Below are 16,061 nucleotides of genomic sequence, written 5' to 3'. Positions count from 1 at the left end.
AATATTTATTTGTGCTAGTTTATTTATTTAGCTGCACCAGGTCTTATCTGTGGAACGTGGGGACTTCAGCTGCAGCATATGAGATCTCGTTCCCTGACTGGGGATTGAACCCAGGTCCCCTGCACTGGGAGCTTGGAGTCTGAGCCACTGGACCATGAGGGGAGGCACATACATATTCCTTTTTGACATTCTCTTTCATTATAGGTTATTACAAGATATTGAGCATAGTTCCCTGTGTTATCTTGTAGGTCCATTTGGTTATAGATTTGATATGTATCAGTGTTATTTTGTACCTAAAAAAAAAAACCTGGAAATAACCAAAAAGGTGATTGCTAGGGGGTCAGTTAACAAGTGTATAAGGAAGGGTACTCAAGGATGTTTATCACCGTATTGTTTATGAGAGTCAAAACTGAAAACAACAATGCTTTTCAGCAGGGAGGTGGCTTAAATGCAGGAGGCCCGGGTTCAATCCCTGGTCAGGGAACTAGATCCCACAAGCCACAACTAAAATTTCTCATGACTCAAGGAAGACTGAAAACCCTGCATTCTGCAGCTAAAATAGGGCACAGTCAGATAATATTTTTAAAAAAGAAAAGAAAGGGTTTGAAAAAGAAATGGTGTGCAGATCCACCAGAATAGGTAAAATTTAAAAGGGAAACAAGTTACAACCACTTGGATCTCTATCTTGAAGACAAGTCATCAATTCTACTCAGATGAATATACTCAGGAGGTTCAAGTGTTTACACTCACCCCAAACCAGAAACCATCCAAATGTCCATCAACAGAATAATGAATAAGTCAACTGTATATCTATCAATATATTAATATAAATGAATAGAATTAAAAATATCGACCTATTTATAAATCAATGCATTTTATTTGACATGTCAGTGAGAAAGCGGTCAACAGTATAGAGGAATCTCACATACATTGTTTTCAGTGAAAGAACCTGAACATAAAAGACAACAAATTGGTTCCTCCAGTTATAGGACATACAAAAGAGAAGAGAAGAAATTAAGCTCTGCTATTGAAAGTCTAGACAGGGGCTTCCCTGGTGATCCAGTGGTTAAAAATCCACCTTGAAAGGTAAGGGACACGGGTTTGATCCCTGGTCCCGGAAGCTCCCACATGCCAAGGAGCAACTAAGCCTGTGTGCCGCAACTGCTGAAATCCGCACACTTAGAGCCTGTGCTCCACAACAAGAGGAGCCGCCGCGATGAGAAGTCCTCGCGTCACAACAGAGAGCAGCCCCTACTCACGGCAACTAGAGAAAGCTGGTGCGTAGCAAGGGAGACCCATCACAGCCAAGAAATAAAATAAATATAGAAATGAGGTGATTGAGAGGGGACATGGGCGGGCTTGGGAGGCCAGTCACGTAGGTTTCTTTGGATTGTGAAAATATGGCCTGGCTTTTCTCTCTGCATCACCTTCATATAGAGGCCAAAATACTCATAAGTGATGATGAGGAATATGTAAGGAGATAAGCAAAGAATCAGAGCATAGCTTAAATGAAAAATGCGAGTTATAAACAACAAGCGCACAGGACTTGACCTTTTTCTTTTCTTCACGTGCTTGGCCGCATCAGGTCTTAGAGTGGCGGGCAGGCTCTTCTCTACTTAGGGCGTGTGGGCTAAGTAGCTGCGGTGTGCCGCCTCAGCTGCCCCCGTGGCATATGGGGTCTTAGTTCCCCGATCAGGATCAAGCCCACATCCCCTCCGTTGGAAGGTGGATTCTTAACCACTGGACCACCGGGGAGGTCCCAGGACTTGACTTTTAAAAAAATACAAACACACACAACACACACACACTGGAATAGACATTAAAAAATCTGGAAGGATAAACAATTAAATTGACAAGTGATTGTGTGTGTGTGTGTGAGGAGTAGTCTCAAGGGGTACTTTAATAAACAAAATTTAACTTAAAACATTAGAATTTGGCCTTTTAGTCAAGCTGGCAGGAGGATATGATGTGGGGACCTGGCCTCCCTCACTCCTCACTCAAACATAGAAAGAATGATGGAGTATTTTAAAACAATGTTACGTGGTGATCATGGTTTAATGCACAGAAACATCAGATTACTAAATTGAAAACCAGTAACTAACTTAACACTGTGTGTCGATTCCACTTCAAAACCAAACAACACGGACTTCTCTGGCGGTCCAGGGGTTAAGACTCCACACGTCCACTGCAGGGATCTCGGGTTCAGTCCCTGGTTGGCAAACTAAAATCCCACGTGCCTTGTGCTGCAGCCAAAAACAAATGAACTCATAGGAAGAGAGATCAGATTTGCGGTTACCGGAGGGAGTGGGGTAGGGAGAGGGGGACGTGGATGAAGACAGTCAAGAGGTACATACTTCCAACTATAAGATAAATATATATTAGGGATGTAATGTACAACATGATTTAAAAATACTGTTGTATGTTGTATATGAAAGATTTAAGAGAGTGAATTCTGAGTTATCATCACAAGGGAAAATAATTTTCTTTTTCTTTTATTTTGTATCTATATGAGATGATGGATGTTCACTAAACATTTTTTTATTTTATATATTTATTTATTTATTTAAGGCCATGACTTGGAGCACGTGGGATTAATTCTCCAAGTGCAAGTGAAAGTCGCTCAGTCATGTCCAAATCTTTGCAACCCCATGTTCTATACAGTCCATGGAATTCTCCAGGCCAGGATACTGGAGTGCGTAGCCTTTTCTTTCTCCAGCGGATCTTGCCAACCCATGAATCAAACCAGAGTCTCCTGCATTGCAGGCATATTCTTTACCAACTGAGCTATAACCAGAGATCAAATCAGCAAACCCTGCACTGGGAGCTCAGAGACTTAACTGCTGGACCACCAGGGAAGTCCCAATGTCCACAAAACTTCTTGTGATCATTATTTCATGATGTACCTAAGTCATTATGCCATACACCTTAAATTTGCACAGTGCTGTATGTCAATTATATTTCAATAAAACTGGGGGAAAACTTTTCTTTAAAAAGAAAACTATACCTCAAAAACAAACCAACAAGTCACTCAGTCGTGCCCAGCTCTTTGCGACCCCATGGACTGTAGCCCACCAGGCTCCTCCATCCATGGAGTTTTCTAGGCAAGAGTACTGGAGTGGGTTGCCATTGCCTTCTCCAGGGGATCTTCCTGACTCAGGGATCGAACCGGGGTCTTCTGCATTGCAGGTAGATGCTTTACCGTCTGACCCACCAGTTACCATAAAAAAAGGAAAAGAAAAACTTTGTAATTTCCTTTTTAAAAAAGAAGAAAAAAGAAAAACGTTATCAAAATCTAGCTCTCACCAACAGATATGATGCAAATACTCTAAAAAAAAGGCCAGTTATCAGAAGAATAATACTATACCCAAGTAGGATTTATTCTAAAGATGTAACATTAGTTCAGTATCTTTAGATTCCCAAGGTAATTCATTACATCTAGGACTTTAAAAGATAGCCATATGGTTTTCCAAATAGCACCCCAAAGCACTTTCCCAAATCCATAGCTATTTATAATAAATATTTTTAAAAATAGATAAGATAGTACCTAAAAATGGTAAGTCTAACCACAAAACCATAACAAATGCCATTTTTACAATGAAATTCTAAAGTCAGTTTTGCTAAAGGAAGGAGAAAGATGTTGCCCACCCTTGCTGTGGGTATCATTATTTTTGGTAATTACAGCAAAAGCAAGATAACAAGGACTTGGACAATCAGTGTAAATGTTTGAAAAGAGAGCTTAGCAGAAATTGTCAGTTAGAAGATCCAAGAGATTCTAATTTTTAAAAGCATATCTATATACACATACAGAACACATGTATGTATATATATATCCCATCATTCCTAAGGCACATGGCTGCATACAAAAAAACAAGCTGCAAATGGAAATGAGAAAAAAAAAATTCATAGTGATGTCCAAAACTCTACAATTCACAGGAACAAATATTACACAAAAGCCAAAGGAGTTACATGAAGGCAAGGAAAAGAGACAAAAGATCTCTTGGAGGCTTTTCTCTCTGCATCACCTTCATATAGAGGCCAAAATACTCTTAAGTGATTTTGAGGAATATGTAATGAGGTAAGCAAATAATCAGAGCATACATTAAATGAAAAATGCAATTCTATGAGGCCACCATCACCCTAATACCAAAACCTGACAAAGATGCCACAAAAAAAGAAAACTACAGGCCAATATCACTGATGAACATAGATGCAAAAATCCTTAACAAAATTCTAGCAATCAGAATCCAACAACACATTAAAAAGATCATACACCATGACCAAGTGGGCTTTATCCCAGGGATGCAAGGATTCTTCAATATCCACAAATCAATCAATGTAATACACCACAGTAACAAATTGAAAAATAAAAACCATATGATTATCTCAATAGATGCAGAGAAAGCCTTTGACAAAATTCACCATCCATTTATGATAAAAACTCTCCAGAAAGTAGGAATAGAAGGAACATACCTCAACGTAATAAAAGCTATATATGACAAACCCACAGCAAACATTATCCTCAATGGTGAAAAATTGAAAGCATTTCCTCTAAAGTCAGGAACAAGACAAGGGTGCCCACTTTCACCATTACTATTCAACATAGTTTTGGAAGTTTCGGCCACAGCAATCAGAGCAGAAAAAGAAATAAAAGGAATCCAAATTGGAAAAAAAGAAGTAAAACTCTCACTGTTTGCAGATGACATGATCCTCTACATAGAAAACCCTTAAGACTCCACCAGAAAATTACCAGAACTAATCAATGAATATAGTAAAGTTTCAGGATATAAAATCAACACACAGAAATCCCTTGCATTTCTATACTCTAATAATGAGAAAATAGAGAAATTAAGGAAACAATTCCATTCACCATTGCAACAAAACTAAAGACCTATATATAGAAAACTATAAAACACTGGTGAAAGAAATCAAAGAGGACACTAATAGATGGAGAAATATACCATGTTCATGGATTGGAAGAATCAATATAGTGAAAATGAGTATACTACCCAAAGCAATTTATAGATTCAGTGCAATCCCTATCAAGCTACCAACGGTATTCTTCACAGAGCTAGAACAAATAATTTCACAATTTGTATGGAAATACGAAAGACCTCGAATAGCCAAAGCAATCTTGAGAAAGAAGAATGGAACTGGAGGAATCAACCTTCCTCACTTCAGGCTCTACTACAAAGCCACAGTCATCAAGACAGTATGGTACTGGCACAAAGACAGAAATATAGATCAATGGAACAAAATAGAAAGCCCAGAGATAAATCCACACACCTATGGACACCTCATCTTTGACAAAGGAGGCAAGAATATACAATGGATTAAAGACAATCTCTTTAACAAGTGGTGCTGGGAAAACTGGTCAACCACTTATAAAAGAATGAAACTAGACCACTTTCTAACACCATACACAAAAATAAACTCAAAATGGATTAAAGATCTAAATGTAAGACCAGAAACTATAAAACTCCTAGAGGAGAACATAGGCAAAACACTCTCTGACATACATCACAGCAGGATCCTCTATGACCCACCTCTCAGAATATTGGAAATAAAAGCCAAAATAAACAAATGGGACCTAATTAAACTTAAAAGCTTCTGCACAACAAAGGAAACTATAAGCAAGGTGAAAAGACAGCCTTCAGAATGGGAGAAAATAATAGCAAATGAAGCAATTGACAAACAACTAATCTCAAAAATATACAAGCAACCCCTACAGCTCAATTCCAGAAAAATAAATGACCCAATCAAAAAATGGGCCAAAGAACTAAATAGACATTTCTCCAAAGAAGACATACAGATGGCTAACAAACACATGAAAAGATGCTCAACATCACTCATTATCAGAGAAATGCAAATCAAAACCACTATGAGATACCATTTCACGCCAGTCAGAATGGCTGCGATCCAAAAGTCTACAAGCAATAAATGCTGGAGAGGGTGTGGAGAGAAGGGAAGCCTCTTACACTGTTGGTGGGAATGCAAACTAGTACAGCCACTATGGAGAACAGTGTGGAGATTCCTTAAAAAACTGGAAATAGAACTGCCTTATGACCCAGCAATCCCACTGCGGGGCATACACACTGAGAAAATCAGAATTGAAAGAGACACGTGTACCCCAATGTTCATCGCAGCACTGTTTATAATAGACAGGACATGGAAGCAACCTAGATGTCCATCAGCAGATGAATGGATAAGAAAGCTGTGGTACATATACACAATGGAGTATTACTCAGCCATTAAAACGAATACATTTGAATCAGTTCTAATGAGGTGGATGAAACTGGAGCCTATTATACAGAGTGAAGTAAGCCAGAAAGAAAAACACCAATACAGTATACTAACGCATATATATGGAATTTAGAAAGATGGTAACAATAACCCTGTATACGAGACAGCAAAAGAGATACTGATGTATAGAACAGTCTTTTGGACTCTGGGAGAGGGCGAGAGTGGGATCATTTGGGAGAATGGCATTGAAACATGTATAATATCATATATGAAACGAGTCACTAGTCCAGGTTCAATGCACAATACTGGATGCTTGGGGCTGGTGCACTGGGATGACCCAGAGGGATGGTACGGGGAGGGAGGAGGGAGGGGGGTTCAGGATGGGGAACACATGTATACCTGTGGCAGATTCATGTTGATATATGGCAAAACCAATACAATATTGTAAAGTTAAAAAATAAAACTAAAAACAAAGAAAAAATGCAAATTAAAAAAGAAAAAGCAAGTTACAAACTACAGGCACCCTAGCACCTGATGTACCACCAGTTTAGGAGAAAGAAAGAATTCCTATAACAATTATTACACAATGTCACAACTCACAGACCATAATTCATGTCCGATTAGAATCTCAATGTGGAGTGTTTTGGAAATACTGAAATAATTTCAGTACTCAGACGGAAGAGTAAGTGAGAGTAGCCCAAAAGATCAGAAAAAATAACAGTAATAAGAAAACTTTGACTCGTCAGATGTATAGACTTAAAAGCCATCATAATCACAGTATGGTTCACATCTGTGACTAGAGAAATAGACCAATGGGACAGAAAAATGAAACCAGAAATTAATACCAGTGTACCAAAATACCAATGATATAATGTATTTCAATTCAGGAGAGGGAAATTCTGTGTTTAAATAAATGGTACAGGGCAATCTATCTGCAAGAACATATGCTTGGACCTCTACCTCATACCATATTCTAAAAAATTCAGATGACTTGAAAAATTATAAGAGCATTTATTATTATGTGTGTATAAGTCAGTGAGCTCTTAAGAAACTAAACAGGAAACCCAAAAGCTTTGTAAAAGATAAACATGTTTGACATCATAAAGACCAAAAAAAAAAAAAAAGTGTATGCCTAATGATGCCATAAATAAGGCCAAAGTACGAGAGACTAGGAAAAAAGTTTGCGATGCATGTGGTAAAGAGTCCAAGTTGCTATCCTGCTAAAACAAAAATACCCATACTTCTGGAAGACTATGACAGTATCCAGAGTGTCCGCAACTTAACATTTGCAATGTCTAGGATATAATCCAAAATGGCGACAAATGAGTTTGAATAAACTTAAGAAAATGAAACATTCTCATGAGAAAAGTTTATCAATGGAGTGTGACCCCAAGAGGCCCAGTTCTTGTAATTATCAGACAAGGATTTTAGAGCAGAAATGCTAAGAAACTTCTTCAAGTTGAAGGAGAATCATACTTGAGGGAGACATATCTGGGGAGAAATGAAGAATACATAAGGGATGATAGATACCCACATAATAAGGAAAGACTATTATTTTCATCTTAAAAAAAAAACAAAAACCCACACATATGGCAGTATAAGCAAAGGTTAACACATGGTCTTTCGGCATCAATAATCTATGTAGATGTATTTCACCGGAGAAGGCAATGGCACCCCACTCCAGTACTCTTGCCTGGAAAATCCCATGGACCAAGGAGCCTGGTGGGCTGCAGTCCATGAGGTCGCTAAGAGTCAGACACGACTGAACGACTTCACTTTCACTTTTCACTTTCATGCATTGGAAAAGGCAATGGCACCCCACTCCAGTGTTCTTGCCTGGAGAATCCCAGAGACAGAGGAGCCTGGTAGGAGGCCGTCTACGGGGTCGCACAGAGTCAGACACGACTGAAGTGACTTAGCAGCAGCAGATGTATTTCACATGAAAAGTGGAGAATAAACAACAATGTTGAGGGAAAAAGGACCTACACGGTTGGAAGATTTTTACATTTTAGATGAAGTAGAACAACAGTAACTCTAATTCAGTTATCATTTAAGGATTTTTGTTAAGGATTACAATTCCTTGAGGAGCCCCTAAAAAGGAAAAAAAAAGGCAGTAGAATTTAAAATAGAATTCTAAAAATGATTCAAATTAAAAAAAAAAAGGCAGAAGGAGGGATGGAGGAATAAAATTCAGGGACTACAGAAAGAACACTAGTAAAATGGTGTATTTAAATTCAATCATATTAATCACTCGGATGGTAATGGACTAAATACCTTAAGACAGAGATGATCTCAATCAATTCGTTTTCAAAGACCCAAGCAGGGAGGAGCCAAGATGGCGGAGGAGTAGGACGGGGAGAACACTTTCTCCCCCACAAATTCATCAAAAGAGCATTTAAACGTCGAGTAAATTCCACAAAACAACTTCTGAATGCCGGCAGAGGACATCAGGCAGCCAGAAAAGCAATCCAACTCTTCAAAAGGAGGTAGGAAAAAATATAAAAGACAAAAAAAGAGACAAAAGATGGAGGGACGGAGTTCCGTTCCCGGAAGGGAGTCTTAAAAAGAGAGAAGTTTCCAAACACCAGGAAACCTTCTCACTGCCGAATCTGTGCCGAGCTTTGGAAGCACAGAGAGCAACATAACAGGAAGAAAAAATAAATAAACAATTAAAACTCGAAGATTGTGAGTCCTACCGTAACTCCCCCAGCGGAGAAGCAGCGCAGACGCCTGCATGCGCCATTAGCAAGCGGGGGCTGGGCAGGGAGGCGCAGCGCGGGCTGCATCGCTTAGAGTAAGAATCTGGCCTGAATACCCTGAGCACTATCTGAGCGAAATAATTTGGGCTAGCAAACCAGACTGTGGGATATCTACCACGCGAAAAGCCAGCCCCAACCTAAGACACCGCCAGGCCCGCGCACGGAACAAAGAATTGAACAGAGATAGCCGGCTGCAGACCTTCCCCCTCCGGTGACAGGCAGCCAGAGCCGGAAGGGGGCAATCGCAGCCCCAGAGAGACATTATCTATAAAACTGTAAGCAGGCTTCTTTGCTAACTAAAACTTTTTGGGGGTCTGGACGGTTAACATCTGCCTGAGAAGGTGCGCCGGTTTTACACCCAGATAACCGAGTGGCGGGGAGGCGATAAGTCGCAGCATTGGCGCTCGCCAAGCACCTCATCACTTGAGCTGCTCGGACCTGGGAAGAGCACAAAACTCAGGCCCAACTGAGTCTGCGCCTCTGAGGACTACCCGAGTGCCTGAACCTGAGCGGCTTGGACCTGGGAGGTACATGCAACCCAGGGCCAGCCTCGGATTGTTCCCGGTGGAACAACCTAGAGCCCGAGCAGTGTGGGCAGGGAGGCTACACGCGCCGTGAGCAGGGGCAGACCCAGTGTGGCTGAGGCACTGCGAGCGCACGCCAGTGTTATTTGTTTGCAGCATCCCTCCCTCCCTCCCCACAGCGCAACTGAACAAAGAGAAGAAATACAGCTCCACCCATCAGAACACCGACACAAGCTTCCCTAACCAGGAAACCTTGACAAGCCACCTGTACAAACCCACACACAGCGAGGAAAAGCCACAATAAAGAGAACCCCACAAACTGCCAGAATACAGAAAGGACACCCCAAACTCAGCAATTTAAACAAGATGAAGAGACAGAGGAATAGCCAGCAGATAAAGGAACAGGATAAATGCCCACCAAACCAAACAAAAGAGGAAGAGATAGGGAATCTACCTGATAAAGAATTCCGAATAATGATAGTGAAATTGATCCAAAATCTTGAAATTAAAATGGAATCACAGATAAATAGCTTGGAGACAAGGATTGAGAAGATGCAAGAAAGGTTTAACAAGGACCTAGAAGAAATAAAAAAGAGTCAATATAAAATGAATAATGCAATAAATGAAATTAAAAACACTCTGGAGGCAACAAATAGTAGAATAACAGAGGCAGAAGATAGGATTAGTGAATTAGAAGATAGAATGGTAGAAATAAATGAATCAGAGAGAATAAAAGAAAAACAAAAGAAATGAGGACAATCTCAGAGACCTCCAGGACAATATTAAACGCTACAACATTCGAATCATAGGGGTTCCAGAAGAAGAAGACAAAAAGAAAGACCATGAGAAAATACTTGAGGAGATAATAGTTGAAAACTTCCCTAAACTGGGGAAGGAAATAATCACCCAAGTCCAAGAAACCCAGAGAATCCCAAACAGGATAAACCCAAGGCGAAACACCCCAAGACACATATTAATCAAATTAACAAAGATCAAACACAAAGAACAAATATTAAAAGCAGCAAGGGAAAAACAACAAATAACACACAAGGGAATTCCCATAAGGATAACAGCTGATCTTTCAATAGAAACTCTTCAAGCCAGGAGGGAATGGCAAGACATACTTAAAATGATGAAAGAAAATAACCTACAGCCCAGATTATTATACCCAGCAAGGATTTCATTCAAGTATGAAGGAGAAATCAAAAGCTTCTCAGACAAGCAAAAGCTGAGAGAATTCTGCACCACCAAACCAGCTCTCCAACAAATACTAAAGGATATTCTCTAGACAGGAAACACAAAAATGGTGTATAAATTCGAACCCCAAACAATAAAGTAAATGGCATCGGGATCATACTTATCAGTAATTACCTTAAACATAAATGGGTTGAATGCCCCAACCAAAAGACAAAGACTGGCTGAATGGATACAAAAACAAGACCCCTACATATGTTGTCTACAAGAGACCCACCTCAAAACAGGGGACACATACAGACTGAAAGTGAAGGGCTGGAAAAAGATTTTCCATGCAAATAGGGACCAAAAGAAAGCAGGAGTAGCAATACTCATATCAGATAAAATAGACTTTAAAACAAAGGCTGTGAAAAGAGACAAAGAAGGTCACTACCTAACGATCAAAGGATCAATCCAAGAAGAAGATATAACAATTATAAATATATATGCACCCAACACGGGAGCACCGCAGTATGTAAGACAAATGCTAACAAGTATGAAAGGAGAAATTAACAATAACACAATAATAGTGGGAGACTTTAATACCCCACTCACACCTATGGATAGATCAACTAAACAGAAAATTAACAAGGAAACACAAACTTTAAACAATACAATAGACCAGTTAGACCTAATTGGTATCTATAGGACATTTCATCCCAAAACAATGAATTTCACCTTTTTCTCAAGTGCACATGGAACCTTCTCCAGGATAGATCACATCCTGGGCCATAAAGCTAGCCTTGGTAAATTCAAAAAAATAGAAATCATTCCAAGCATCTTTTCTGACCACAATGCAGTAAGATTAGATCTCAATTACAGGAGAAAAACTATTAAAAATTCCAACATATGGAGGATGAACAACACCCTGCTGAATAACCAACAAATCACAGAAGAAATCAAAAAAGAAATCAAAATTTGCATAGAAACGAATGAAAATGAAAACACAACAACCCAAAACCTGTGGGACACAGTAAAAGCAGTCCTAAGGGGAAAGTTCATAGCAATACAGGCACACCTCAAGAAACAAGAAAAAAGTCAAATAAATAACCTAACTCTACACCTAAAGCAACTAGAAAAGGAAGAAATGAAGAACCCCAGGGTTAGTAGAAGAAAAGAAATCTTAAAAATTAGAGCAGAAATAAATGCAAAAGAAACAAAAGAGACCATAGCAAAAATCAACAAAGCCAAAAGCTGGTTCTTTGAAAGGATAAATAAAATTGATAAACCATTAGCCAGACTCATCAAGAAACAAAGGGAGAAAAATCAAATCAATAAAGTTAGAAACGAAAATGGAGAGATCACAACAGACAACACAGAAATACAAAGGATCATAAGAGACTATTATCAACAATTATATGCCAGTAAAATGGACAACGAGGAAGAAATGGACAAATTCTTAGAAAAGTACAACTTTCCAAAACTCGACCAGGAAGAAATAGAAAACCTTAACAGACCCATCACAAGCACGGAAATTGAAACTGTAATCAAAACTCTTCCAGCAAACAAAAGCCCAGGTCCAGACGGCTTCACAGCTGAATTCTACCAAAAATTTAGAGAAGAGCTAACACCTATCCTGCTCAAACTCTTCCAGAAAATTGCAGAGGAAGGTAAACTTCCAAACTCATTCTATGAGGCCACCATCACCCTAATACCAAAACCTGGGAAGATCCCACAAAAAAAGAAAACTACAGGCCAATATCACTGATGAACATAGATGCAAAAATCCTAAACAAAATTCTAGCAATCAGAATCCAACAACACATTAAAAAGATCATACACCATGACTAAGAGGGCTTTATCCCAGGGATGCAAGGATTCTTCAATATCCGCAAATCAATCAATGTAATACACCATATTAACAAATTGAAAAACAAAAACCATATGATTATCTCAATAGATGCAGAAAAAAAAAAAAGTTATTCCTTTTTTCTTTGTAAAGAACAAATACTTTGTGAGTAATATTTTGGTACTTTAGAATTATATAAAAGAAAAATTATGCAAATATGTAAACTTGGAGGCTATGTTAATAACATTTCCTCAAAAAAAAAAAAAAAAAAAAAGACCCAAGCACCACCTCCTTTCCCACTAGACATTTTGACTTCACTTGTGTGATGGTCTGAGTATCTGGCCCCAAGATGGGCCAGGCCCAGGCACAATGGGCATCAGTGGGAACTGACTCATAAGGGCAAAGTGGCCTGAGGCTGGCTCCCCTGGGGGTCGGCACGGTCGCTGTCTCCATGTCACAGAGGAGGAAACGAAGGTCCAGAGAAGCCAGCATACCATGTCTTACTTCTTTATATCGTTTCTTATTTGCCTCCCCCATTAGCCTGGGAGCTGACCACCAGGTAGGGCCCTTTGTCTGCTTTTGAGTCCCAGTGCCTAGAACAGTACATACAGTAGGTGTCCCAGATCCACTTGTGGGGACACTTCCCTGGTGGTCCAGTGACTGCGACTCTGTGCTCCCAATGCAGAGGGCCCGGGAATCGATCCCTGCTTGGGAAACTGGATCCCACACGCCTCAAATATGAGTGTGCATGCCTCAGCTGAAGATCCTGCATGCCACAAGGAAGACGGAGATCCCGAGTGCCGCAGGTAAGACCCAGCACAGCCAAATAAATATTTTCTTAAAACAGAGAGATTTATGGATAAATGGAAGAATGAATGGAAGGACGGATACACGGATGGACCGACAGATGGATGGATGAATGTGGTCCAGCATTCGGAACTTGGAGATGGCAACTTCAGGATCTGAATTGGTCCATCTCAGGTTCTGAGGTTTCCTCAACCGCATGATTCAGCCTGTTCCATAAACTCAATCAGAATGAGACAAAGGAAGGACAGGGTGACAGAAACAGGATGTCGAGAAACGAGAAGGAGTAAGAGCCGCAGACACATGAGCTGAGTGGCCAGTTGGGCGATTCTGAGTAACCCCTCTGGGTCTCCATTTAGTGTCACCTGGAGAAGGCAGTGGCACCCCACTCCAGTACTCTTGCCTGGAAAATCCCATGAACGGAGGAGCCTGGTAGGCTGCAGTTCATGGGGTCGCTAAGAGTCGGACACGACTGAGCGACTTCACTTTCACTTTTCAGTTTCATGCATTGGAGAAGGAAATGGCAACCCACTCCAGTGTTCTTGCCTGGAGAATCCCAGGGACGGGGGAGCCTGGTGGGCTGGCGTCTATGGGGTCGCACAGAGTTGGACAAGACTGAAGCGACTTAGCAGCAGCAGCAGCAGCAGAGCAAAGACCACCTTCCCAGGTTCCCAAGAAAATGTGATAGGTTCTCCAGGCTGGGTGCCCAAGGCAGACAAACTCACCATCAGGCCTTTGGGGGCCCCTTGCATCTTTGCTGTGAGGGGCTGTGGGGCTGTCCCACCTCTCAGAGCAGCCTGGGAGGCCCAGGAGGACCCTGAAGGCCCTGGGGACTGTGGGAGAATGACCAGGTCTCCACATACCCACCCTTACTAAGCCCACCACCAGCCTCACTCACCTGCCCTTGAAGCTGAACCCACCAGCCTGAATGGCCAGCCTTGGGGCGCTGGTATCAGGGCGGCTTTGTGACTCACCGCCAGGTTCTGGCCAATCCCCACCAGTTCCTGATGGGAGGGGATTCTAGAAGGCTGACTCAGTGGGATGGGGGAGGGGGCAGGACCCAGGTCAGGGCTGAAGGGTATAGTGGTTGCTGCACCTCACCTGCCCATCCCAAATAGAAAGGTTAGGGCTCTGAGCACAGAGGGGACCCCAAGTTCTCCCCCTTCGTGTGTCCGAAGATGGCCTCAGTCTCTCTCAGCCCCTGGGCATTTCCTGAACACCTACTCTGTGCTGGGACCCTTGTGCTGGGGACACAAACAACTCAAATAATTTAGGGGTGTGAAGCTGTTAGGAAGGAACCTGTCGACTAGAAAATAGTCACAACCTGTAAATAGAGAATTGTTCTATTTGGTAGGAATGTTAAGGACACCAAACCCGGGAGCCAGCTTCTCAGTAGCGCTGAGAAAACGGCTCCAAGGAGGCGGTGTTGCAGCCACGCGTTCCTGGAAACAAACTCACTCAGAAGGACAGTGCAGACGGTGGAGTGCAGTTTATTACACCGGCGGGCCCAAAGCAGACTTTCCTCTTAGCCAAGGACCCCAACCAGCATTTGTGAAAATCTTTTATACCCCATGTGTTCGTGTCTGAACCCACCACTCCAAATTCCTTGAGACTTACATAAACCAAGGAAAATACAGTCCCAGTCACCCCATCATTCACGTGCTGTGTGCTCAAACAGTCAAACAGTTAGCCAGTAATCAATAAACCCAAGGTTACACTCCGATAGATACAGAAAAATGTATGGCCTGTCTGGAGGAAGGGGTGATCAGTGCGTGTTTTCTCTTAGGCGATGAGTAATCTAGATACGATCTTCAAGGTTCCGCTGTCTGGAGGGGGTCTTCTCCTTCTGTTGTTTTCATAGGCACTAAACACAGAGTTCAGAGTCCATTGGAAAGGTGCTGAGCATGATCAGCATGAACAGGCCTAAGATGGAGTCCAGGCCCTACGAATTCCTTCTTCAGTGGGAGGGGGAGTCAGGCTATATCCAAGTTTGCAACAAAGGAAGCAAGTAGTCAGAACATCAAAGATTACTGTGAGGTAAGAAAAATCAGGTGTCAAGTTAAGGAATTTAGCACCCTATGTAAAAGATGTAAGCCTCTGGGCTCACTGAAATGCTTTCTTTCCTATGCACCTCAGCCATCTGTGGGCCAAATCCTGTTTCCTTGTTCACTGTAAGGGGTGGCAGGTGTTCAGTTCAGTTCAGTCGCTCAGTCGTGTCCGACTCTTTGCCACCCCATGAATCGCAGCACGCCAGGCCTCCCTGTCCATCACCAACTCCGGGAGTTCACTCAGACTCACGTCCATTGAGTCCGTGTTGCCATCCAGCCATCTCATCCTCTGTCGTCCCCTTCTCCTCCTGCCCCCAATCCCTCCCAGTATCAGAGTCTTTTCCAATGAGTCAACTCTTCACATGAGGTAGCCAAAGTACTGGAGTTTCAGCTTTAGCATCAGTCCTTCCAAAGAAATCCCAGGGCTGATCTCCTTCAGAATGGACTGGTTGGATCTCCTTGCAGTCCAAGGGACTCTCAAGAGTCTTCTCCAACACCACAGTTCAAAAGCATCAATTCTTTGGCGCTCAGCCTTCTTCACAGTCCAACTCTCACATCCATACATGACCACAGGAAAAACCATAGCCTTGACTAGACGAGCCTTTGTTGGCAAAGTAATGTCTCTGCTTTTGAATATGCTATCTAGGTTGGTCATAACTTTCCT

This window comes from Bos grunniens, chromosome 7 (genome assembly GCF_055505025.1).
Source record: "Bos grunniens cultivar Pamir isolate PY7600 chromosome 7, Bosgru_T2T1.0, whole genome shotgun sequence".
Taxonomy (NCBI): Eukaryota; Metazoa; Chordata; class Mammalia; order Artiodactyla; family Bovidae; genus Bos; species Bos grunniens.
This window is presented reverse-complemented; position numbering follows the sequence as displayed.